This window comes from Sciurus carolinensis, chromosome 17 (assembly GCF_902686445.1).
Source record: "Sciurus carolinensis chromosome 17, mSciCar1.2, whole genome shotgun sequence".
In the NCBI taxonomy this organism is placed as follows: domain Eukaryota; kingdom Metazoa; phylum Chordata; class Mammalia; order Rodentia; family Sciuridae; genus Sciurus; species Sciurus carolinensis.
The window spans coordinates 6395318-6422342 of record NC_062229.1 but is presented as its reverse complement, the minus strand read 5'-3'; the positions used below and the strand labels follow the sequence as shown (position 1 = coordinate 6422342).

The window sequence follows — 27025 nt, the reverse complement described above, 5'->3', positions numbered from 1 at the left end:
AGAGAACTACCAGTCAATATGATAGAGAAAAAATAAACCAAAATGTTATTGATGAGGGTATCAGAAGAGGCAGGTTTGATGACCTGAGCAAGTCCACAGAAGAAGTGGGGGATATGCAGGTCAGTGCGGAAAGGCAGCCTCAGCACCATCAGAGTGTGGAGGAGGGCATCCACAGAGCTGATGCCCAGAGAGATCAGAACAAGTGTCACACACAGGGAAGGATACATGATGATGGTGTTCATCGGTGTGTGACAAATGGCCACAAAGTGGTCATAGGCCATTGCTGATAGGAAGCAGTTCTCTAAGACAAGAAAAGCCAGGAAAAAGAAGACCTAGGAGAGGCAGCCTGTGTAGGAGATGATCTGACTCTGTGATTGGATGTTGACCATCCTCTTGGGGATGGTGCTTTTGCTTAAGGAGATATCAGTTAAAGACAGGATTGAGAGGAAAAAGTACATGGGGGTGTGGAGGTGGGGGTCAGGATTTACAGTCAGTATGATGAGCAGGTTTCCCAGGATGGTGACCAGGTACATGGACAGGAAGTGGCTGAAGATAAGCAACTGCAGTGCTGGATCCTCTGTCAGTTCCAGGAGCAGGAATTCTAAACCAGCTGTGTTGTTTCTTGGTTCCATGCTAACGATGAATCTAAAACCAAAGATGCACGACATGACAAGAAATGCTGATTTATGGGCCCAAGCAGCAGCAGCCAGACGTAGGGACTTGTGGGAAATGCTTATCTTGGACGGACATCAGACCTACTGATGATGAGCTGCTGGATGAGGAAAAACAGTGCAAGATTTAACAAACTTCCTCACATGTTAACTTTTTAAATTTTTAAAAATTTTATTTGTTCTAATTAGTTTTACATGAGAACTGCTCCTCAATTTACTCTCTTTTAAATGAAATCCCCAGAGACATTGAAATCCTTCTCTCTGATTCTCTCTCCTTCCTTTTTTATCTTCCTCACCTTCTTCCCTGTACTCAGTTATTCACGCTCATTTTTATTGAGAATTAACTTTCTCACACATGGTGGAAAATGGTGAGAATGCAATAAGTAGATATGATTTTTGTTTCAGAACTATTTTATGCTGTCTAATAGAAATATATACATAAAATTCTGAAGTGCATTGAATATTAAGGGAACTTGTCTCCCTGTGGTGATAGGTGGCATATGATTGAAAAAACAAAAAGAAGTCACTGAGAGAAAATATAAAATTTTCAGGCTTGTAAAAATATACAAAAAGCAACAATTTGTGCCTAGAAGACAAAGACATAAGAGATAGATAGCACTAGAAACTTGTAGATCCTGTAGAACATGGATCTCCTTTGTGAGACAGAGGTAGCTCTCAGAGCATAGATAATTTGGGGAAATTATTAGACTCAAATATGTTGAATTATTTTTATCCTCTAACCCTTGTTTTGTAAGAGAGGCAAATTCTTTAACTGGGAATGGAGGAACCGCAGTTGATGATTCAAGAAGTCCTCTGAATGGTTTGATATATGATGATTTTTTTTTGTACCAGGGACTGAACCCAGGATGCTTAGCCACTGAGCCCTTTTTTTATTTTGTATTTAGAGACAAGATTTCACATAAGTTGCTTGGAGCCTTGCTAAGTTGCTGAGAATGGCTTTGAACTTGTGATCCTCCTGCCTCAACGTGTCAAGTCACTGAGATTAGAGTCATGCACCATCCTGGAAATGTATGACAATTTTTAAGAGTACTAAAAAATAATAATAAATCATGGGTACCCTAAAAATAAAAATAAATCATGGGTACTGTGTCTTCAAGTGAATGTTAGGATATTTTCCTCTACTGCTCTCTCCCTCTGTCCCTTTTTAATCATTCCTCTTTTCTCTCAACTCCCTTTATTGAAATAAATTTGATTTACTCCCAACCCTCTTTTATGTGGAAAGTACTGAGAAGGAAACAAATGACAAGGCATTTCTTTCAATCAAAATTATTCAAAGATATCTTCAAAAGGCCAGAATGAAATTTTGAATTTTGTTTTCTATAGTACTGGTTCCCCAACTTTGTCTTGCTTCAGATCATCTGAAGGTCTTGCCAAATTATACATGTGTGAGTTGTTAGTATCATTCTCCTTAGTCCATGAGGACACTAAGGCATGATGGGTTTACAACTTGAATGTGAGATCCACAGAGACCAAGACTGGGTTTGTGTTCAGATATTCTGACATATCTGATATATATCCGATAGCCCTGTTTATGCCTCTGAATAGTACAGAACTTACATTCTTAAATGATGACTCAGACTTCATAGTTTTCCTGTGCAACTTTAATATTTTCTTCCTGAACAAAACCCCTAGTTTTTCTCTTGCCTTAAAATATATAAATCTCTACCCATGAAACTAATTTTAGCAGATAGACGACATTCATCCATGTGAATCTGAGGAAATATTAGAAAACAGTACCTTCATAGTTGAAACTCATAAAATTACCCCCTAGTATCATAAGCCATGTCTTTTACCAGTTAATTCTAAGAAATTCAGGGAACTCATTATGGGATTCTCTGTTCTATCTTAAGTGATTTATTCTCTTATTTTGATAAGTTCTTCTCTTAAGTGGCATATAGTTTTTTCAAAAATCTGCTAAATGTAAAAGTACATGAAATAGATAGATATTTAATAAAACTGATGAAAATATGAATGATTTATTGCTATTCAAAAAATAAAATATTATAAGATGAACACACAAGTTAATCAGGGTTCAAGTATAGCATTCTTGCAGAGAAATGGTCCCTGTCCTCAAGGGGAAGATGCTATGACAGCATTACCATATGGTGTAACACTGGTCTCACACACTCTGAATGTGTATATATATCTCCTACCATCACTTTGTATACCTTGAATATATGAATTTTTTTTGAATTTTGCTTAAATGAAATGGTAAGAAACTGTGGGGGGTGTTTCATATTGAGAAATGGATAGAACAAAGTGCCCACAACAGGGCTTCACTTATCAGACTCTTATACTGTCATTTCCTGTTGTGTTCTTTATGGAATGTCATGAATAGGTGGCCCTATTCCTTCCTTAGAAATTGCTGTGTGTTAGGGCAGTTGAGGAAAGAGCAAAGAAAGGGACCATTCCTTCCATGATGAATGAAAATATCAGGGAATTCTTTAATATACTAAAACTATCCTTGGGAATGATGGTCAGGTAGAAACAATGAAGGGATCAGGAATTATACCAATATATTAATGGACATATGATGACATACATATGAATTAAAATGTATTAGAGAAGAAATGAGTTAGATACATGAGTAACATTTTCAAAACATTAACTAAAGAACTTTAGCTTCAGGAAGAATGTTATTCAACATCTCACCTGGATATTGAACATGAAAGATGTGACCTCAGAAAATACGGACAAATTAAATGCATCAGTGTTCTTTGTATCCTGACAATAGGAAAGATGCTTTCTGAGAATCTCAGAATTGACTACACCCTGCTTATTTCAGGTTTGAGGGTACAAAAATAAAACTCACCGGAAAAATAAGCTCTAAAATAATATTGGCAGCAACCTGGTCACACCGGCCACCTAAGAAGTTTTATCCTCATGATTTATTTCACCAGGCATGAGAGCTGCACATGTACTCAAGTCCACTGCAGCTGTGGTCCAAAGCAGCTACTGCTCATGCTGGTGACAAACCACATGGTGTCTTGGAGGAAACTTTGGACTTGGGCTTTTTAATTATTTTGGAACTCTGAAGACTGTTGGCACTCTAGGAGATGGACTGAATACATTTTATATTGTGATTTGGTCATGAACATCTGGGGACAAGAGGTAGATTATAAGGTTTGGATTTAGAATGTCTTGTCTACAACCCAGTTGTCCCAACTCAGAGGGCAGATTGAAGAAAGGCCAAAGACAGAGTATGAAAGTGGCATGAGAGACATATGATTTATTAAGGAAAGTTTGAAAGAGATCAGTGACTAAACAAAGAAAGGTTCAGTGTCAGTAGGCTGAACCAATAGCACCTTTATCCCTCACAGTGTTTGCCGAGCAGTACCTCCTCTCCCTCATGGTGAATTGTGCAGGAGTAGCTGATGGACGAGTGACACATATCATCCCCAGGGCGGCCTGAGTTCCAGCTGGGTCCCCATTTAGAGAGGGTTTTTATGTGTTCGTCTACAGAAGCAGCAATATCACTACCATTTACTTCCTTGTGTGACCAACACTCCCAGTAGCAATGTCCTGGCATACATGCAAGGAAGCAGCTTCTCCAGATACCAGTCACTTACTCTTGTTCCCAGTTGGCATAAGACATCCAGAGTCCTTCAAGAAAATATGTGAGTGTACATTCAAGCATGGTATTGCTCTCCTTGTTTCTTTATCTTGTCTAGGTTTTGGGGAAGAAAAAGGGAGCATACAGGAACATGGTTTTATAGAACTTCATTTCTTTAGATATTATGCATGCAAAAAAGTCAGGCATTGACAGTCTAGACCCCAAGGCAGCCATGTATAGGGGTGGAATTTTTAAGCAATGATGGATCATGAGGGCTCTGACATCATCTGTGCATTAGTCCAAAGGGTGGATGAATCATAGCTGAGGAATCCTGGGAGATGGGACCCAGTTGGAGGAAGAAGTCCACTGGGGAACTTCCCTGGGAAGCTTGACCCTCTTCCCAGCCCTTCCTCACTTTCTGTCTGTTCCCCACCTACCACGTGCTGAGTAAATTTCCTCTGTACACTCTTCAACCATGACATTTCTCCTTGGAGCTTCCCAACCATGAACTGAGTCCTCTGAAACCACCATCCAGGATAAATCATTCTTTTAAGTTGTTAAGGTCAGATATTTTGTTCACAGAAACAAAAGCCTGATAACAGAGGACAGCAGAGAGAGAGAGAGAGAGAGAGAGAGAGAGAGAGAGAGAGAGAGAGAGAGAGAGAGAGGTATTGTGGAATGTGTTTCTATTGTTCCTTTTGAGGCAACCCCCCAGGGACCCACCACCTTCCAAGGTAGTCACCTTCAAAAGGTACTCCATCCCCAATACCACAACAGGGCACCCATCACACCTTAATTGCACAGGATATTAGGGGATAAATACCCAGAGAGAAGGACTGTAAAAGCACAGACACTCAGAGGTTTTCTCCTTACTCAATAATGTAGGTTTGCTGACTCTTATGCCTTTTTCCCTATATATTTCAATGCAAACACAAAAAGTTATCTTTTTAAAAGTCATTGAATGGCTGCTGAATATTTGTGAATTTCATTCTCTCTCTAGTTTTTTATTTATTTATTTATTTATTTATTGTTGGTATGTTGATATGTCCCTGCAATCTGCACACTTGGGCAGATTTCAAACTTCATTTAGTAGGTGGAAATGTTGATCCATGTTAATGCTCACTGTAAAATTTTAAAACTTATATAACTTTTCTAGAAAATCTTTGAAACTCATACTTCAGATAGAGCACTAATCTCCAGAATATATAAAGAACTCAAAGAATTCTACATCAAGAATACAAATAATCCAATCAACTAATGGGTTAAGGAAATGAACAGACACTTCACAGAAGAAGATCTACAAGCAATCAACAGATATGTGTGAAAATGTTCAACATCTCTAGTAATAAGAGAAATGCAAATCAAAACTACCCTAAGATTCCATCTCACCCCAATTAGAATGGCGATTATCAAGAATACAAGCAACAACAGTTGTTGGCGAGGATGTGGGGAGAAAGGGACACTCATACATTGCTGCTGGCGTTGCAAATTAGTGCAGCCACTCTGGAAAGCAGTATGGAGATTCCTCAGAAAGCTTGGAATAGGATCACCATTTGACACAGTTATCTCACTCCTTGGCCTATACCCAAAGGACTTAAAATCAGTATACTACAGATATATAGCCACATCAATGTTCATAGCTGCTTGATTCACAGTAGCGATTGTGGAACCAACCTAGGTGTCCTCGATAAAATCATGGCATTTGCAGGCAAATGGATGAAATTGGAGAATATCATGCTAATTGAGATAAGCCAATCTCAAAAAACCAAAGGATGAATGATCTCGCTGATAAGTGGATGATGACATATAATGGGGGGTGGGAGGGTTAGTGTTAGGCTTAGGGTTAGGGTTAGGGTTATGGAGGGGGCAAGAATGAGGGGGAAGGACTGTATAGAGGGAAAAGAATTTATACTTTTCAAAGTAGATCATCTAGAATTTAAAGCCAGATGGCACTGTGATGTCTTTCATGCCAATCTCACCTCATTGAGACTTCAGTAAAGGAATAGTTGATAAAATGGAGAGTCAGCAACGGGATTGCAAAACGAGGTTCAATTTTCCATAAACTTCAAAGGAAATTGTAACACAGGCAAACAACATGGTGAATGGACTGAAACCAAAGTGAGGTGGGTGGGCTCTCGGGGAGAAAGAGACCCCAGAAGTTGGGGACCCAGATCTGTGAGCACGATCAGTCACACTCATTCCCTTTAGTTAGGTGAAGAAAACCCCCAGAACATGCTGTACCACACCAACTAGAACAAACCATGATCAATTTAATTTTTTCCCCATCCAACATTACTGATGTGCCCAGAACTGATTCATGGCTAGAATGCTTAACAGAAAGGAGTATGCTGAACCCCAAATATCAAACAGTTGATGTGAGATTTCATTTTAAAGGAGCTTGCTTAGGAACACATCTATTCCCAGGAACATCATATATATGATCAGAGCTCAACCTGGGCACATCACCATCTTCTCTTCTTAGTTAAAAGGGGCATCTGCATCCTGCCTTTGGGGTGTACATAAATTTGCTGTCATCACATGAAAGTCCTTGTGTCTTGCTCTTGATGCATCTTGGAATTCTTTCTACTGGCTAAAGTCAAGAACTTGCCCAGGGAGAACTGAGGTACATTGCCCCCTTGTGAGAGGAACTCCCTGGAACCCTGACTGCTGATTGAAGGACTCTCCAGATTTATTTCCATCAACAAGAAAGTACTTGCTCTTTGCAGGTAAGGAGGACATGTCTTAGGAGGAAATTGCCAGGGACAGTGGTAGAGCTTCATTTTATTTGCAATTTTTAAAATTTCTTCATTGTTTACTGACATAATATTCGTACACACATGTCAGATACACTGGGATGTTTGGGTTCTCAGATACACTGGGCATTGTGCTACTTGGGTACTTAGCATTAGAACATACATCACCTTAAACTTTCATGGCTCATGGTGAGATCATTCAAATTTCTCCTTTCTAACTGTTTTTAAGATATATAATACATCATTGCAAATTATGTTCACCCTATTATACCATAAATCACCATAACTGGTTCTTCACATCAAACCGTAATGTAGCACCTGTTGCTCAACCGCCCACTCTTCCCCTTCCCTCTGCTTCCTTGAGATACTATTCCTGCCATGTCTAACTTCTCCAAACTGCCTTTCTTTAAGAGTGTGCTAACAATGGGATCTCTGCAGTAGGCTCTGCCTCTGGAGAAGCAAAGACTGTCAAACCTCTCAGAGTTTTCCATAAGGATTGGGAATTTACAGGGGTGTTAAAAGGCACCTGGTTATTACATATCTCATCAACTTAGCAGATTGTGGTGACAGAAAGTGCTGGCATTCTGACTAACCAGGAGCCCTATCACTCTGGCTCACTCTAGAAACACAAGTCCAAATTAAATATCACAGAACAGAGAGTGTCCTACCCATGAGCATCCTCACAGAGACCTTCATATCCCTGTTCCTCAGGCTGTAGATAAAGGGGTTCAGCATCTGAAGGACCACAGAGTACATCATGGAAGCCACTGCAGAATCCTTGGAGGAGTCAGTCACTGCAGAGCTAATGTACACCCCCAAACCTGTCCCGTAGAACAAAGAGATGACAGACAGGTGAGACCCACAGGTTGAAAAAGCTTTATGCTTCCCTCCTGATGACGGCATTCTCAAGACAGAGGACAAAATGTGAATGTAAGAGAAAATGATTCCAGAGAGAGAAACATCAGAAAATAAAGCAGACACCAAATACACCAGCTGTTACTGATGAGGGTATCAGAAGTGGAGAGTTTGATGACCTGAGCAAGTTCACAGAAGAAGTGGGGGATCTCTGGGTCTGTGCAGAAGGACAGGTGGAGCACGATGACAATGTGGAGAAGGGCATGCATATGCTGAGGAGCATGGAGAGTAGATCAAGGAATGCACAGGGACGAGGGTTAATGATAACTGTGTATCTCAGGGGGTGACAAATGGCCACATAGTGGTCATAGGCCAAAACTGCATCGAGACAATTTTCCATGCCAACAAAAACTATGAAATGCAGACCTGGCAGAGGCATCCTGTGTAGGTGATGCTCTGATCCTGTCTCAGGACATTCACCAGCATCTTAGGGACTGTGCTTGTGCTTAAGCAAATGTCATTAACAGACAGGCTGCAGAGGAAGAAGTACATGGGGTGTGGAGGTGGGAGTCAGAGCTGACAGCCAGGATGATGAGCGGGTTCCCCAGGATGGTGACCAGGTATATGGATAGGAAAAGGCTGAAGATGAGGGGCTGCAGTGCTGGGTTCTCTGTCAGTCCCAGGAGGAGGAATTCTGAAATGACTGTTTGGTTCTAGCTTTCATGTTGGTGAAGAATCTGAAGCAAAAATGGGGTGTAACTGTCATAGCCTGGGTGACCAGCAGTAGCACCATCATTTGGAAACAAGTTAGAAAACAAACCTGTGGAGCCCTTGATCTTCATATTTCTAACTCCAGATCTGTGAGTATTTAAAATCTGATTGCTAAATGGCCACGATTCTGCTGCCTGGTTTTGATAGTCCTAGCAATTAATGCACTTACAAACCCCATCCCCAACCTCTCTACAGAGTCCAAGCGTGCTTTGTAGCAATCATCATTTTTGAGAAAGTGCTGATTTCCGCTCAGAAAGAAATGGACCCTATACTTGTACAGAATGAGACCAGCAACCTGAGAGCTGGGTAGCCCCAGAACAAATATATGTGTGCAGAGGGTGACACAAAGGCCAGGAGGGTGTGATGACTGACCCTCATCATATTTCTCCCTCCCTTGTTTCTTACCCTCCTCGCTGCTTCCCAGAATCAAACTCTGGTGACACACTCAGCCTGGCTTCCCAAGCATTACCTAAGGGATTCGAATTCATGGTTGACTTCCAGGGAAATGATTCTCATCATCTTACTGGGACATTGGAGATGGAAATCTGTCTCAGGAAGTGCAGAGAGGGCAGGTGAATGAACATGCTCCTCTTCAGGAAGAGTCATCTTTGAGAGGAGGCTCGGGTGCTTCTTCCTGGCTGGGCAGGGTGGCGGAGTGAGGAGTCACAGGTTGCTTCCTATCACCTCCATTTCCCTGGGGGCTCAAATTCCTAAGTTCCTCATTAGATCAGATACTTTACTCTCCTGGTGACCCCAGGAGTGCATAGCCTTGAAGACAAACTCAGTAGCAGTGAAGGCTCAGGAGGGACAGATTCCTGACCCCTACATCAAATCTACACCTTGGACTGTCTCTTTTGTTCCTGCTCATCTCCATTTGATGGACCTGGCAAATAAAACTTCTCCAAAAAATTTCAGTATTGATTTTAAGTTGTAAATGAATCCATACAATCACTTATATCAAGTACACTTATTTTTATGTAGAGTAGCAAAATACATTCTACATATGTGGCTATAATTTTGCAATTTATCTGATTATCAACCAAGCAGATGTAAAAATACAAATATACAATTGTGTCTTTCCAAATATATCATTGATGTTTATTGAACTTTAATTTTTACTTTTTATATTTGCACAGAAATTTTTCATCCCTTTGTGTGGTCAATGATGATGGCAAAAACAAATACACAGGATTGTGACACCCTGGTTAGAACCTCAAGCATATCTTTTTCAATATTGCCACAGGGTTTCCATAATTTTGTTTCCAAAGGGCTCTGTGGTTTGAAATTATGGTCCTTCATCTTAATTAGTTTTTAGTTTTTAAATTTTATTTGTTCAAATTATTTTTACATGACAGTAGAATGGATTAATACATCTTATAGACCATATATAAACGGAATGTAATCTCTCATTTTTCTGATTATACATATTGCAGGAACACATCGGTTATGCAGTCATACATGTACATGAGATAATAATGTCTGCTCAGTAGTAAAGCAGCCCTGGCTTAAATTCTTAATACAAAAAATGGATAATACTATGACTATTTGTCCATTGACTCAGCATATTTGAGGAGATTAGATTTTAATCAAGATGTCATGGTGACAGTTTTATCATCTTAACAATATTTGCTTCAAAAAGAATAAATAATAGGTAATATATAGAAATATTTCAATGTGATTATTTAAAAAAAGGTCAAATATTCCATCAACCACAGGAACACTCACATAAAAATATGAAGTAAATTTATCCTGATTTCCAAAACAATATACTGTAATGACATAATGATTGGCCCCAAGTAGGTTCAGTGAATCTGTTTCTATAAGTGAGAAAGTATTTTGTTCCCTGTAAGTAATGAGGACTAAGTGCCTTTGAGAAGATTCGTTCTCAAGTGCACATATAGTAGTCCTTTTTAGAAATTTGCTCACTTATTTTCAGATGCCCTATATTTGCACCAATTTCTGAGTTAACAAAGTGCTGTTTTGATTCTCATATCCATTTGGCACCGATCAATTCATCTTTCTATGCTTGACTTATTTAAATCAGTATCACTTGAGTTTACCTGTATTGATGCCAATGACAGGATTTCATGCTTTTGATGGACGATATTGCTTTTTGATTATATACCTCATTTTCTTCATCCATTTCTGTGTTGGTGGGCATTTAGGATGATTCTATTTACAAACTATTGTCAGATAGATTATGACTAGAGGAGGTGGGTCATAGGGCCATGGCTTAGAGTTATATATATGTTGTCTGTGGTGAGGGAGGCATGTCCCTCTACTCTGTGGTGTGATGTCCAAACTACTTCATCTATCATGTTCTTCAGCCATGACTTTTTATTTAGCCAGGTCCCAGAGTAGCAGAGTCAGTCATCTATGCACTGAGACCTCTGAACCCAAAAGCCCCCAAATAAAAGATTTCCTCCGTAAAATTGTTCTTGTTGAGTCTTTCATTCACACCAGCAAAAAATCTGATTAAAATATATGTACTAATTGAATCCTAGGATAACAACACAGTCTCTAAACACCAATGACCAGGCTACTTATCATGTGCAGGACTAAGAAGACATGGAAGATGCAAAGAGAAAAGAGAACATTTACAGAGATGGCTGCACATGCCAATAGTTGTTAGATTTGAGGGAATTAAAAGATTTATTCAATACAAATGATTGAGCAGAGAACTCCTACTTGGTGAGAGAGATGTCATTGTTATGGAAGATTTTCACAATCCAAGGTGGAGGAAATGGTCTTGAATATGGAAATGTCTTGTCTCTCAAACTTTTATGAGGAAAGTTATACTCTTGAAGTCAATGATTCCTTCTCAGTTATTCAACAACCTTTCAATTCTATCAAGAAGCATGAAAGAATATTTACTCTCTTTAATGCACAGTTGTAAAAGAATAGCTATCCAAATCACACCAAGATGAGAAAGATTGCCCATTTTCTTCGGGACCATAATGATAGAGATAACAGACAATAAGTAACTGGATGCTAAACACCAAAACACAGATTCTTATAACTACAAAGATGAAAAAAACAACAAAGACTCAGAAATCACTTAAGAATTTGAAATATTATTGAGGTCAAAATGAAGATAACTGATGTGGTAAATTATGCAGACATATATAAAGGAGTGATAACAATGGTTTAGAATTCTACCAAATAAGGATCCAAGATGGCGTCCTAGAGGGAGACTGCACCCCCAGTCGCTCCGAAACCCAGGAGTTAACAAGGGGAGGCATTGAGAGACTCGGACTGAAATAGAGCCACAGGTGAGTCTGCCCACTGGGTAAAGCTCGGCCCGGGTGGCAGGCCCAGATATAGGTGGCTTATCGGAGCCGGGCAGGGCAGCTAGAGTCATCCACAGGCAGCCGTGCGCACTCCGGCGGTGGGCCCCGCCCACACAGCCAGCTTCTCCAGGTTCTCGGAACGGAACTGGCCCGCTAGTGAGAGCCTTTCTGACCAGAACAAGCTCTGAGTCCCGGAGCCAGTGCAGCGCAACGTACTCCGGCACACAAGCAGCTTCAGGGACCAGGATAGGGCAGCCAGAGACCTCCCCAAGTAGCCTGGACCCCTGCGGTGGGAGGTGCCTTTCAAGGCTAGCTTCTCAGACCAGACCGCCCAGTGAGAGGTTTTCTACATAGAACCAGCCACAAGTCCCCGAACCAACGGAGAGCTTCGATCTGCAAGCAGCCTCTGGGATCAGGGCAGGGCAGCAAGAGACATCTTCAGGCGGCTCTGCCCACTCCGGCCGCAGGCTCTCTTCACGGGGTGATCCAAGATGGCGGCCTAGAGGGAGACTGCACCCCCAGTCACTCCAGAACCCAGGAGTTAAGAAGGGGAGGCATTGAGAGACTCGGTCTGAAATAGAGCCACAGGTGAGTCTGCCCACTGGGTAAAGCTCGGCCCGGGTGGCAGGCACAGATAGGGGTGGTTTATCGGAGCAGGGCAGGGCAGCTAGAGTCTTCCCAAGGTAGCCTTCCACACTCCAGCAGTGGGCTCCTCCCACACGGCCAGCTGCATGGTGCAGGCCCACAGTGAGAGCATTTCCACACAGAACCAGTTCCAAACCGTGGAACCAGTAGGGGGCTAGGGGCAGTTTTCTTCGGATGCGTTGCTGTATCAGATTCCTCCAAGACATCAGGCTACTGAAGGCTGGGAGGTGATACACTGGAAATCTACCGGGACACTATAAGCCAATAGTGGAAAACTGCAATATCTCAGGGTCCCACTGACAGCTGACTAATATGAGAAAACAAGGGAAGAAAATGTCCCAAACAAACCTAGATACTACATCAATAAAACCCAATGACAGCACAGCAGAAGAAATGTCAGAAAGGGAGTTCAGAACGTACGTAATTAAAACGATCAGGGAAGCTAATGAGGAGATGAAAGAGCAAATGCAGGAATTGAAGGAGGAGATGAAAGAGCAAATGCAGGCATTAAATGATCGCACCAATCAACAGTTAAAAGACCAAATACGGGAAGCAAGAGATCATTTCAATAAAGAGTTAGAGATACTGACAAAAAAGCAAACTGAAATACTTGAAATGAAGGAAACAATAAACCAAGTTAAAAACTCCATAGAAAGCATAACCAATAGGATAGAACACCTGGAAGACAGAACCTCAGACATTCAAGACAAATTATTTAATCTTGAAAGCAAAGTTGGCCAAACAGAAAAGATGGTAAGAAATCATGAACAGAATCTACAAGAATTATGGGATATCATGAAAGGCCAAATTTAAGAATTATTGGGATTGAGGAAGGCTTAGAGAAACAAACCAAAGGAATGAACAATCTATTCAATGAAATAATAACAGAAAATTTCCCAAATCTGAAGAATGAAACGGAAATGCAAGTACAAGAGGCTTATACAACTCCAAACATACAAAATTACAACAGACCCACACCAAGGCACATTATTATGAAAATACCTAACATACAAAATAAAGACAGAATTTTAAAGGCCGCGAGAGAAAAGAATCAAATTACATTCAGAGGGAAACCAATAAGAATATCAGCAGATTTTTCAATCCAGACCCTAAAAGCTAGAAGGGCCTGGAACAACGTTTACCAAGCCCTGAAAGAAAATGGATGCCAACAAAGAATCTTATACCCAGCAAAACTTACTTTCAGATTTGACAACGAAATAAGATCCTTCCATGATAAACAAAAGCTAAAGGAATTTACAAAAAGAAAGCCAGCATTACAGAACATTCTCAGCAAAATATTCCATGAGGAAGAGACGAAAAACAACGATGCAAATCAGCAACAGGAGGCGCTAGCCGAAAGGAATAGCCAAATAAAGGAGAAACCAAATCATGTCAAAAACAAATATGAGTCAATTGACTGGGAATACAAATCATATCACAATAATAACCCTGAATGTCAATGGCCTGAATTCATCAATCAAAAGACACAGACTGGCAGATTGGATTAAAAAGAAAAATCCAACAATATGCTGCCTGCAAGAGACTCATCTCATAGAAAGAGACACCCATAGACTAAAGGTGAAAGGATGGGGTAAAACATACCATGCACACGGACACAGCAAAAAAGCTGGAGTATCCATCCTCATTTCAGATAATGTGGACTTCAAAGCAAAACTCGTCAGAAGGGATAAAGAAGGACATTACATGCTGCTTAAGGGAAGCATAAATCAGCAAGACTTAACAATCATAAATATCTATGCCCCGAACATTGGCTCATCCACGTACGTCAAACAAATCCTTCTCAATTCCAGAAATCAAATAGACCACAACACAATAATACTAGGCGATTTTAACACACCTCTCTCACCACTGGATAGATCATCCAAAAAAAATTGAATAAAGAAACTATAGATCTCAACAACACAATCAACAATTTAGACTTAACGGACATATATAGAATATACCATCCAACAAAGAACGAATACACATTCTTCTCAGCAGCACATGGATCCTTCTCTAAAATAGACCATATTTTATGCCACAAAGCTACTGTTAGCAAATACAAGAAGATAGAGATACTACCTTGTACTCTATCAGATCATAATGGATTGAAATTAGAAATAAATGACAGAATAAAAAACAGAAACTTCTCCAATACCTGGAGATTAAATAATACACTATTATATGATGAATGGATAACAGAAGACATCAGGAGAGAAATAAAAAAATTCTTAGAAGTAAATAAGAACAAAGACACATCATATCAAAATCTCTGGGACACTATGAAAGCAGTACTTAGAGGAAGATTTATTTCATGGGGTGCATTCAAAAAAAGAAGTAGAAATCAACAAATAAACGACTTAACACTACAGCTCAAAGCGCTAGAAAAAGAAGAGCAGACCAATACCAAAAGTAGTAGAAGACAGGAAATAGTTAAAATCAGAGCCGGAATCAATGAAATCGAAACAAAAGAAACAATTGGAAAAATTAACAAAATAAATAGTTGGTTCTTTGAAAAAATAAATAAAATTGATAAACCCTTAGCCACACTAATTAAGAGAAAGAGGGAGAAAACTCAAATTACTAAAATTCGGAATGAACAAGGAAACATCACAACAGACACGAGTGAAATACAAAACATAATTAGAAGCTATTTCGAAAATCTATACTCCAACAAAACAGAAAACCTCGAAGACATCAACAAATTTCTAGAGACATATGAATTACCTAAACTGAACGAGGAGGACATACACAACTTAAATAAACCAATTTCAAGCAATGAAATAGAAGAGGTCATCAAAAGCCTACCAACAAAGAAAAGTCCGGGACCAGATGGGTTCTCAGTCGAGTTCTACAAAACCTTTATAGAAGAGCTCATTCCAATATTCCTCAAACTATTGCATGAAATAGAAGAGGAGGGAACCCTCCCAAACACGTTCTATGAAGCCAATATCACCCTGATACATAAACCAGACAGAGACACATCGAGAAAAGAAAATTTCAGACCAATATCCTTAATGAACATCGACGCAAAAATTCTCAACAAAATTTTAGCAAATCGCATACAAATATATATTAAAAAGATAGTGCACCACGATCAAGTGGTTTTTATCCCAGGGATGCAAGGTTGGTTCAACATTCGGAAATCAATAAATGTCATTCACCATATCAACAGACTTAAAGTTAAAATCACATGATTATTTCAATAGATGCAGAAAAAGCATTCGATAAAATACAGCATCCCTTCATGCTCAAAACACTAGAAAAAATTGGGGTAGTGGGAACATTCCTTAACATTATAAAGGCAATCTACGCTAAGCCCATGGCTAATATCATTCTAAATGGTGAAAAACTGAAAGCGTTCCCCCTAAAAACTGGAACAAGGCAGGGATGCCCTCTTTCACCGCTTCTATTCAACATCGTCCTTGAGACTCTAGCCAGAGCAATCAGACAAACCAAAGAAATTAAAGGGATACGAATAGGAAAAAAAGAACTCAAACTATCCCTGTTCGCTGATGACATGATTTTATATTTAGAGGAACCTGGAAATTCCACCAGAAAACTTTTAGAACTCATAAGTGAATTCAGTAAAGTAGGAGGTTACAAGATCAATGCTCATAATTCAATGCATTTTTATACATAAGTGATGAATCTTCAGAAAGAGAAATTACGAAAATTACCCCATTCACAATAGTCTCAAAAAAAATAAAATACTTGGGAATCAATCTCACAAAAGAGGTGAAAGACTTCTACAATGAGAACTACAGAACACTAAAGAAAGAAATTCAAGAAAACCTTAGAAAATGGAAAGATCTCCCATGTTCCTGGATAGGCAGAATTAATATTGTCAAAATGGCTATACTACCTAAAGTGCTATACAGATTCAATGCAATTCCAATTAAAATCCCAATGATGTACCTTGCAGAAATAGAGCAAGCAATTATGAAATTCATCTGGAAGAATAAAAAACCTAGAATAGCTAAAGCAATCCTCAGTAGCAAGAGCGAAGCAGGGGGTATTGCAATACCAGATCTTCAACTCTACTACAAAGCAATAGTAACAAAAACGGCATGGTATTGGTACCAAAATAGACAGGTAGATCAATGGTACAGAATAGAGGACATGGACACAAACCCAAATAAATACAATATTCTCATACTAGACAAAGATTCCAAAAATATGCAATGGATGAAAGATAGCCTCTTCAACAAATGGTGCTGGGAAAACTGGAAAACCATATGCAATAGAATGAAATTAAACCCCTATCTCTCACCCTACACAAACTCAACTCAAACGTGATCAACGACCTCGGAATCAGAGCCAGAGACCCTGCATCTTATAGAAGAAAAAGTAGGTCCAAATCTTCAACTTGTTGGCTTAGGATCAGACTTCCTTTACAGGACTCCCATAGCACAAGAAATAAAAGCAAGAATCAACAACTGGGATAGATTCAAACTAAAAAGCTTTCTCTCAGCAAAGGAAACCATCAGAAATGTGAAGAGAGAGCCTACGGAGTGGGAGAATATCTTTGCCAACTATACCTCAGATAGAGCGCTAATTTCCAGAATCTATAAAGAACTCAAAAAACTCTACTCGAAGAATACAAATAATCCAATCAACAACTGGTCTAAGGAAATGAACAGACACTTCACAGAAGAAGATGTACAAGTAATCAACAGATATATGAAGAAATGTTCAACATCCCTAGTAATAAGGGAAATGCAAATCAAAACTACCCTAAGATTTCATCTCACCCCAATTAGAATGGCGATTATCAAGAATACAAGCAACAATAGGTTTTGGTGAGGATGTGGTGAAAAAGGAACACTCATACATTGCTGGTGGGGTTGCAAATTAGTGCAGCCACTCTGGAAAGCAGTGTGGAGATTTCTCAGAAGGCTTGGAATGGAAACACCATTTGACCCAGCTATCCCACTCCTTGGCCTATACCCAAAGGACTTAAAATCAGCATACTACAGAGATACAGCCACATCAATATTCATTGCTGCTCAATTCACCATAGCCAGATTGTGGAACCAACCTAGATGCCCTTCAGTTGATGAATGGATAAAGAAACTGTGGCATATTTATGCAATGGAATATTACTCCGCAATGAAGAATGATAAAATTATGGCATTTGTAGGCAAATGGACCAAATTGGAGAATGTCATGCTAAGTGAGATAAGCCAATCTCAAAAAACTAAAGGACGAATGATCTCGCTGATAAGCGGATGAGGATATATAATGGGGTGTGGGAGGGGTTAGCATTAGGTTTAGGGTTAGGGATAAGGAGAGCGGTAAGAATGAAGGAAAGAAGGACTGTATAGAGGGAAAAGAGGGGTGGGAGGGGTGGGGGGGAAGGGAAAATAATAAACATCATTGCCCTATGTAAACGTATGATTAAAAAAAAAAAGAATTCTACCAAATAAATTTTAGATAAATATGTATAATATAATCAAAACTATCAGCATTAATCCAATTTTTCTATCACACACAAAATATGAAATTGCATTTAGGCCCATGAGATAATCCAAAATATGATAATTTACTGGAAAAATCTTATTTCAAAATGGATAACATTCACCCTCTGTTAGTCAGATTTTTTTCATCACTGTGACCAAATAATTGACCAGAACAACTTAAAGGAGAAATGATTTGTTTTGCCTCATGGTTTCAGAAAAAACATAGCCACAGAAGAATTTTAGTGCCTGGACAGCTGAGCATGTAAATTCTGGGAAAAAAAATTCTTGGGTCCATATGCTAGTAGAGAATCCCTATGCTCATATTTCAAAGCAAAGTCATTCAAATTAGCTGACACTTTTATATCCTTGAACTTAAGAAGGGTGGGATTTGGTCAATTCCTAAGATGACTTGAATTCCTCCTTCCAATTGTCCCAGAGCAAAGTACTTAGCTTCTCCTTAGTGGCACTACTCCCTTCAGAAACCACACCTTCCTTGACTCCAATATTGCACATACTTTTCTGGTTAGACTGAAAATATTTTCTTAAATATTTCTGCTCTTCTTTCTCCTGATGCTCACTGTAAACCTGGCTTAAAACTGCCATGAATACAAATCCTGATGCTTAAATGCAGTGCTGCCTTGATATTTCTTCTACCAGATTGGTTATTCCATTGACTTTAAATTCAACTTCACACAAAATCTCAGGACATGAACCAAATATTGACAAGTTTTTTGCCAGAATGTAACATATGTGGTCTCTGGTCCAAATTTCCCAACAGAGTCATCATTTGAATGTGAAACACACAAGCACAACCTTTATTGTTTTCCTTGTTACTTGCATTCTAGTCTTTCAAGTTTCCCAGAGTTTCCCATTAAACACATTGTAAGCTGTTTCCAAACTCCTTTTGTAAACTAGTACCAAAGTCTTATGAACCACATTGTCAGGTATAGTCACAGTAATGACCTCATTTCTTGGTACAATTTTCTCTGTTTGCCAACATGTCATCATTGTGATCAAAACACCTTACAAGAATAATTTTGAGGAGGAAAGATTTATTTTGACTCACCCTTTTAGGGGTAGGCTATCTCTGTTCCTTTATCCCTGAGGTGATGCAGTACATGAGGCTGGAAGGGTATGTTGGCGGGAAGTTTCTCAGTTTTGGCAGCTAGAATCAGAAAAAAAGGGATAGAGTGAGAACAGAAGAGGGTGGGGATAAGATATATTGCCAAAGGCCATGCTCTCCATGACTTACTTCCTTCTACTTGTGCCTTCTGCCTACAGTTTCCAGCACCTCTGAGAAATTTAGTCAGCTATGTGTTCATCCACTGATGAAGTCAGGTCACTCAGTATCCAACCATTTCCTAAAAGTTCCACCTCAGAACAATGCTGTACTAGGGATCAAACCTTCAACAAATGAGTCCTTAAAGGGCACTGAATAGCCAAAGATAATACCACTTATCATGTGTTTCATAAATGAGGAAAATTAGGCTATGAAATGAATATATTGAGGGCCAGCATTAAAATCACGACAGCAATATTACATGTGACTCCATAGGTAGCTCTATTATCAGTGGACAAAGGGAAGGGCATTCGACATTCTGTCTCTGACATCATGTCTAGACACAACACTGACATCTTCTGCAACCACCTGGTGTGTGTACGGAAAATCAGTTCTTGGAAGAGGTCATATCATGTAAGACAAAATAAAGACTTAATCCCCAATCTATACATTCCTTCTTCCAGAGTCTTTTAAAAATTTCTTTATAATTTTTAATATTATATATACATTTAAAAAATTTTTACAGACTGAATTTTGATTCATAGTACACAAATGGGGTACTTCATTTAGTTTTTATGGTTTTTTATGATGTATATTCATACCATTCATGTAATCATACATGTTCATAGGGTAATGATTTCAGAATCTTTGTAATTAACAATAAATCTCTTGACTCTCTAATGATTTTAGAATTACAGCTCATGTTTGAGAACTAACAACATCACCAGTAATAGACTTCCAATATTGTACAATGATCTCAACCACTGGATTTTTTAAATAATGAAATTGAGCAAACGGGATGCTGTTGAGACCTCATAAGTACACAGTTTGCCAGGAAACTGTCAGCAATTACTGAATCAGATATGAAAAGTCATTTACTTGGTCTCCCAGTAGATCTACCGGTGAGATGAAACGCAGGATGACCCAACCATGGGATCAAGCTGAAGCTACTTTCCAGACGAGAACTTGACTTTTAGGAAATGTTTTCTCACCCTAGACAATTTCCACAAATCTCCTTCTGAGACTCATCCATATAATATCACTAAATGAGAATCCCCATGCTTTTACCCAACTTGATGGATCCTGTGAACTTTGACAAAGGATTCTTTCTGTAACTTATCTCTGGAACTATACAAAAACCAAACCCAAGTTAGAGGTTCAAAGAGAAATGCACTTATCTGTCGTATTCTTGTAACTGGATGACCAGGGAGAAGGGATCTTCTCCTTATTGCTAGAGCATTACTTAAATATTTTCTGAGTCTTTGTACATCTGCAGACTTGTCTTCCTAAGATTTCTTTTAATGAGATTTGCTAAAGTTTCTAATTTCTAATATTTTCCTTCAGGCTCTGCTTCTAGGTATCCAGAGCAAAGAAACTGTGTTTAGAGAATTTGAGTCACATGTCAATTATCATAGAGCTAGACAAAAAAAGTTATCTTTAAAGCCAACTCTGAAATCTATGTAATTATAACTCTATCTCCTCCCTTTAGAAGAATGTTGGGATTGAAGGGAGGCACTTTGACGTACCATGAGCCTATCACCGAACCTAAGATCAAACAAAAGAAAAAATCGAACAAGAAATGCTATCCTACCCAGGAAATTCCTCAAGGCCTCCTTCAGGCTGTAGATAAAGGGGTTCAGCATCTGAGGAACCACAGTGTACATCACTGTAGTCAAAACAGTCTTCCTGGGAGAGTCAGTCAATGAAGAACTAATGTATACCCCAAAACCTCTACCATAGAAATAGGAGATGACAGACAGGTGAGACCCACAGGTGGAAAAGGCTTTATACTTTCCTCCTGATGAGGGCATTCCCAAGACAGAGGACATAATGTGAACATAGGAGAAAATGATCCCAGAGATGGAAACACCACCAAACATGCAAGATGAAATATACACCAGGATGTTTACAAAGAGGGTATCAGAGCAGGTGAGCCTGATGAACTAAGTTCACAGAAGAAGTGGGGGATCTCCACAGCTCTGCAGAAGGACAGCCCAGCACCATCATACTGTGCTGCAGGTCGACCACAATGCTAATGGACAATGAAACCATAACCAGCAGGGCACAGAGGCAGGTGTTCATGATGACTGTGTACCTCAGGGGGTGGCAGATGGCCACATAATGGTCATAGGTCATCACTGCAAGGAGAGAATTTTCCAAGTATCCAAACACTATGACCAAGCCACTTTGGGTGAGGCAGCCTGTGTAGGTGATGCTCTGATCCTGAACCTGGATGTTCACCAACATCTTAGGGATTATGTTTGTGCTTAAACAGATGTCATTAAAGGACAGGCTGCAGATGAAGAAGTACATGGGGATGTGGAGGTGGGAGTCAATGCTGATGGCCAGAATGATGAGCAGGTCTCCCAGGATGGTGACCAGGTACATGGACAGGAAGAGGTTGAAGATGAGGGGCTGCAGGGCTGGTTTCTGTCAGTCCGCAAAGGAGGAATTCTGAAACATCTGTGTGGTTTGTGCTCTCCATGTTGCTGAAAACATGAGTTAAAAATTAAATGAATTCCTTCCAGATGAGGATCAGGAGTTATATCACACTTTGATACTTATGAAAACTTTTGTATCACCATGAACTTAGGACAAGCTATGGTGTTTAGGATGTATATGTTTTAACAAAAGTATGTACTTTAACAAAAACATATATTTTAACAAAAATATCTATATTTTAACAAAAAATATAAATCAATTTTTTATCTTTAAGCATTGAGAATCAGTGCTTTAAACCAATCAATTTGTTACATATACCGTGTACTTAAAGGATATTAAAATGTATTTTTTACAGACATTTTCTCCTTTTTCAAAGCATTCACTACTTCGTACTTCCTTTGCTGGGAACCAAGACTTCTGCACACATTCCTAAGTGATGAGAATGTAACAAAGTATATGACATTGGGTTTCTTTCAGAAATTTTCTATATCTTGAAGCTAAAACAAAAATTGAATGTACTCTTCTAAACCATGGTCTCCAAATTTGGTGTGCCTCATAATCATCAGAAGGGCTTTCTGTATTACAGATGAGGTAGATCATGGCCCTGTCAGGACCACAGACCCAGGAGGATGTGTTGTGGACATGACACATGGTTAATGTTGGGAAAACTTGGATTAGTAAGTGTGCCTGATTGCTGAGTTGACTCTCAAGATCAGTCTCTGTTAAGGCCTGAGCAGAGCACAGAGTACACGTTCTAAACCACCTTTTAGTTTTCACAATTTCATGATGTCACTAGAATAGTTCCTCCCTAAACAAAGCCCCAAGTTGTCCCTTGCATTCAAGTTATGTCCACTTCTACCCATTAGATTAACTGTAGCAGGTGAAGAGCACCCATCCAGATGGTCATGAGAAAGGGTGAGGACATACTGACTTTGAAGTTGAAGTTCATAAGTCTCTCCCTGGACACTGAAGCCGTCTGCCCTAACAGTTAACTGTGGATGACATGCTCCATCATATCCTGAGGAAACTCCTTCCAGTTACATGACAGGCAGCATATCATTAAATAAATGAGCAAATAGCAGAACAGCTACGCAAGAGACATAAGCAAATGCATGTAGTCATATAAGAACAGAAAGAAACCAAAACTATGTTTCATCTTCAGACGACAAACCCAAGGTAGCACAGGCTTAGATCACCAGGCTTCCCATCAGGAGTGTCCCTTGACAGCAGTGGCCCCTCTCATGAGGAGCTGTAATGTCATAACTTAGTATTTGGTATCATATCAGACTTGCAGCCAGCCTGTTGGCACTAGACAATGATAGCAAGTTCAAGGTCAACCTGGGCAACTCAGCAACAGCCTGTATCAGTAGAGAAGATAGAAAGTGCTGATGATGTAGCTCATGAAAAGACACTTGCTTAACATGTTTAATGCCTGGAGTTTCATCCTCTGGACCACACACACACACACACACACACACACACTCACACACGCACAATATAGACTGGTACCTCTGAATTTAATCCAGGCTCCTGCCTTACCTTTAGTGATGGAGTGGTCTTAACTGGGTGGCAAGACTGTTTGTCCTCTTTTTTTTATAATGGTAGCTCTGATGGATGTGTTCATTAGCTGCAGTGTGGTGATCTTTCAGAAAAGACACTTCTCCAAGCATCACACTGCTTACATTAAATATGGACATATTATATTTTTACAATCATATCTCAATAAAATTAGGGGAAAAACTTCTTGTAAATTTTAAATAATGTGAACAGAGTACAGAAAATTTAACCAACACAGAGGTGACCAGGAGAATCTCTCCTACTAACCTTTCTTGTGCTCTTTGTGTGCATGGTTGCACTCACATGTGTATCTGCTTCATATAAAGAAAAATACACTTTGAACCCCTCAGAAGGAGTGATATGTTGGAGAGTGTGAGTTAGGAGAGGACATCTCTAGCTTAACAAATGCAAATTTCAGGAAGGACTGAAATTAAGTCTGCAAAAATTGGTTACATGGAAAATTAGGGAACAAAATAAGCATCAACCACACCGATATTTATTTGACCTGGATATAGAGCATATGTAACAATGAGAAGGAATTAAATAATATACAACTTAAGCACATGAATTAGAAGAATTATGAATACATAACTACCACAGTATTCTACTATGTCAGTAGAAGACAATTGGTTTCCCATTTTCCTTTCTGGTTTGAAAAAATATTGCTGTTTAATATGAACTCTGAGAAAATAAAAGTGCACCATATAAACATGAAAAGGTGAGAGTACTGATAGTATATGAGTAGTGCTGACATAACAATGAGAAAATATCTGATCTCCTCTGTGTCACATACACTGAGCTCATGGTGAGATTCATACAATGGCTGAAATTGTCCAGTTTAGGTTTCATTCACTACTTAAACTCACATATATTGTAATTCTGAGTGATTTACTGTTCTTCAATACATTTAGTTTTCCTTGTTTTATCTTTCTTTAGTTTTTCTGGTTCACTGTAAGTATACACAACACTGGGAGTATTAGGCCACATTTGTACACACAGAGAACATCATTGGTTCAGTCTCATTCACTCTCGTTCCCCAGTACTAAACATCTAGTTCTTCATTCCATAACTAATGCATAGCAAGGTTACTGACTTTCACATGTGAACACAAATACCAGAGACCAGGGTGGGACTGTAACCATCAAGGTGCAGACCCTGGGCAGGGAAGGAGAGGAATGGAGGGGAAGTAAAGGGACTGCACTCTATATGCTTCTCCATCTACTGCTTAATTAAAAAAAAAAAAACAGAAACCACAAGGTGTCAATATATCATGTTCCTGGGGACAGAAGTAGGTGGTCATGTGATGCTGTCCTTATCGCCACAATCTCTGTGTCTCCTTCTTAAAAGAGTTACTAGTCTAAAAAAGGAAAACCCTGGGGCGGTCCAAGATGGCGGCCTAGAGGGTGAGTGCACCCCCAGTTGCTCCAGAACCCAGCAGTTAAGAAGGGGAGGCATTGAGAGACTTGGACGGAAACAGAGTCACTGGTGAGTCTGCCCACTGGGTAAAGCTCGGCCGGGGTGGCAGGCCCAGATAGAGGTGGCTTATTGGAGCAGGGCAGGGCAGCTAGAGTCTTCCACAGGCAGCCCTGCCCACACCGGTGGTGGGCCCCGCCCACACAGCCAGCTTCTCCAAGTTCTCAGAGCGGGCCCCCTAGTGAGAGCCTTTCTGACCAGAACAAGCTCCAAGTCCCAGAGCCAGCACAGCGTACTCCCAGCATACTCCGACACACAAGGAGCTTCAGGGACCAGGAAAGGGCAGCCAGAGACTTCCCCAAGTAGCCTGGACCCCTGAGGTGGGAGGTGCCTTTCAAGGCTAGCTTCTTGGACCAGACCACCCACTGAGAGACTTTCTACATAGAACCAGTCACAAGTCCCCGAATGAAAGGAGAGCTTCGATCCGCAAGCAGCCTCTGGGATCAAGGCAGGGCTGTCAGAGACCTCTTCAGGTGGCTCTGACCACTGCCGGCCGCAACTGTTTCCACTGGGCGATCCAAGATGGCGGCCTAGACAGTGACTGCATCCCCAGTCGCTCCAGAACCCATGAGTTAAGAAGGGGAGGCATTGAGAGACTCAGACTGAAATAGAGCCATGGGTGAGTCTGCCCACTGGGTTAAGCTCGGCCTGGGTGGCAGGCACAGATAGAGGTGGCTTATCAGAGCAGGGCAGGGCAGCTAGAGTCTTCCCAGGGTAGCCTTCCACACTCTGGCAGTGGGCTCCTCCCACACGGCCAGCTGCACAGTGCAGGCACCCAGTAAGAACCTTTCCGCACAGAGCCAGCTCCAAACTCTGGAACCCGTAGAGGGCTAGGGGAAGCTTTCTTCAGATGCACTGCATTATCAAATTCCTCCCAGACATCAGGCTACTGAAGGCTGGGAGGTGATACACTGGAAATCTACCGGGACACTATAAGCCAATAGTGGAAATCTGCAATATCTCAGGGTCCCACTGACAGCTGACCAATATGAGAAAACAAGGGAAGAAAATGTCCCAAACAAACCTAGACACTACATCAATAAAACCCAATGACAGCACAGCAGAAGTAATGTCAAAAGGAGTTCAGAATGTACTTAATTAAAATGATCAGGGAAGCAAATAAGGAGATGAAAGAGCATATGCAGGCATTGAAGGAGGAGATGAAAGAGCAAATGCAGCCATTAAATGATCGCACCAATCAACAGTTGAAAGACCAAATACGGGAAGCAAGAGATCATTTCAATAAAGAGTTAGAGATACTGAAATAAAAGCAAACTGAAATACTTGAAATGAAGGAAACAATAAACCAAGTTAAAAACTCCATAGAAAGCATAACCAATAGGATAGAACACCTGGAAGACAGAACCTCAGATATTCAAGACAAATTATTTAATCTTGAAAACAAAGTTCGCCAAACAGAGAAGATGGTAAGAAATCATGAAGAGAATCTACAGGAATTATGGGATATTATGAAAAGGCCAAATTTAAGAATTATTGGGATTGAGGAAGGCTTAGAGAAACAAACCAAAGGAATGAACAATCTATTCAATGAAATAATATCAGAAAATTTCCCAAATCTGAAGAATGAAATGGAAATGCAAGTACAAGAGGCTTATAGAACTCCAAACATACAAAATTACAACAGACCCACACCAAGGCACATTATTATGAAAATACCTAACATACAAAATAAAGACAGAATTTTAAAGGCCATGAGAGAAAAGAATCAAATTACATTCAGAGGGAAACCAATAAGAATATCAGCAGATTTTCAATCCAGACCCTAAAAGCTAGAAGGGCCTGGAACAACATATACCAAGCCCTGAAAGAAAACGGATGCCAACCAAGAATCTTATACCCAGCAAAACTTACCTTCAAATTTGACGATGAAACAAGATCCTTCCATGATAAACAAAAGCTAAAGGAATTTACGAAAAGAAAGCCAGCATTACAGAACATTCTCAGCAAAATATTCCATGAGGAAGAGACGAAAAACAACGATGCAAATCAGCAACAGGAGGTGCAAGCCTAAAGGAATAGCCAAATAAAGGAGAAATCAAATCATGTAAAAAAAATATGAGTCAATTGACTGGGAATACAAAGTATATCACAATAATAACCCTGAATGTTAATGGCCTGAACTCATCAATCAAAAGACATAGACTGGCAGATTGGATTAAAAAGAAAAATCCAACAATATGCTGCCTGCAAGAGACTCATCTCATAGAAAGAGACACCCATAGACTAAAGGTG

At 39.8% G+C, this 27025-nt stretch overlaps 2 pseudogenes; both read right to left on the bottom strand.

Moving 5' to 3' along the window:
* Positions 1-7643: 7643 nt before the first annotated feature.
* Positions 7644-8405, bottom strand: LOC124969031 (olfactory receptor 7G2-like; annotated as a pseudogene).
* Positions 8406-19091: 10686 nt separating this feature from the next.
* On the bottom strand, positions 19092-21613 carry LOC124969030 (putative gustatory receptor clone PTE38; annotated as a pseudogene).
* Positions 21614-27025: the final 5412 nt, after the last annotated feature.